The following is a 1,116-nucleotide window of genomic DNA, read 5'->3' as shown; positions in this document are numbered from 1 at the left end:
AGGAAGCCATTTGTCACCCCAAATGTGCACACTAGCCCCATTCCCAATTCTCCAAATTAAACTCTCTATTACAAGTGACAAAGTGCTTTGACTACTTCTCCACGCAAAAGAAGGTTTGTTCCCCACTTGTGCCTCTCGGACGGAACAAGTTGGCTAATACTTCGCCTTCAAAATTCTAGCAATAAGGCTATTTTCCTCCTTCCACAACCGCCAACATTACTTGGCAAGTAGGGCTTTGTTAAAACAATGAAGATCTCGGAACCACATTCCCCCCCGTGCTTTCGAGATGCCATTCTCCCCCAACTCATCCAATGAATCCGAGTGTCGTTTGCTTGATGACCCCACCAAAATTTCTACATAAGGGAGTTGATATCATTACAGAGACCCTTCGGTAGCATGAACACACTCATGCTATAGGTAGGTATGGCTTGGATGACCGCCTTCAAGAGGATTTCCTTACTCACTTGGGATAGGAATTTTAGCTTCCAATCTTGAAGACGTTTCCAAACCCTATCCTTGATGCTATTAAAAGCTCTCATTCTAGACTTCCCCACAAGGGCCGGTAGGCCTAGATAAGTATCATATCTTTGTGACGATGGAATCCCTGCTACTGCCAATATTCTCCTTTTATCCTCTATAGGGGTATTCCTGCTAAAAAATATAGCAGTCTTCTCCCTATTTAAACGTTGCCCCGATGCTTGTTCATAAGTGCTGAGCAAAGAGGATAATCTCATCCAATGGTTGTGGTCCGCCTTACAAAAAAGAAGGCTATCATTTGCAAAGAACAAATGATAAATACGAGGCCCCCTTTTTGAAGTTGAAACCCCCATCAATAGGCCCTCATCATCCGCCCTTGACAACATAGAACTCAAGGCTTCTGCACAAATCAGGGATAGATACAGTGAAATAGGATTAGGGCCGGCAATTTTGACACGACCCGCAAATCCGACACGAACACGACACGAAAAAACAGGTATTGGGTTTGGGCTAATCGGGTTCGGGTCGTAATCGTGTCTACCCGATTAAGACCCAAAAATTTCGTGTCTGGCGGGTCGACCCGCTAGACACGATTACTGTGCGGGTCGACCCGCCAGACCCGGGTTTTTTTTTTTTTTT

Source organism: Corylus avellana, chromosome ca11 (assembly GCF_901000735.1).
Source record: "Corylus avellana chromosome ca11, CavTom2PMs-1.0".
NCBI classification, from domain to species: Eukaryota; Viridiplantae; Streptophyta; class Magnoliopsida; order Fagales; family Betulaceae; genus Corylus; species Corylus avellana.
This window is presented reverse-complemented; position numbering follows the sequence as displayed.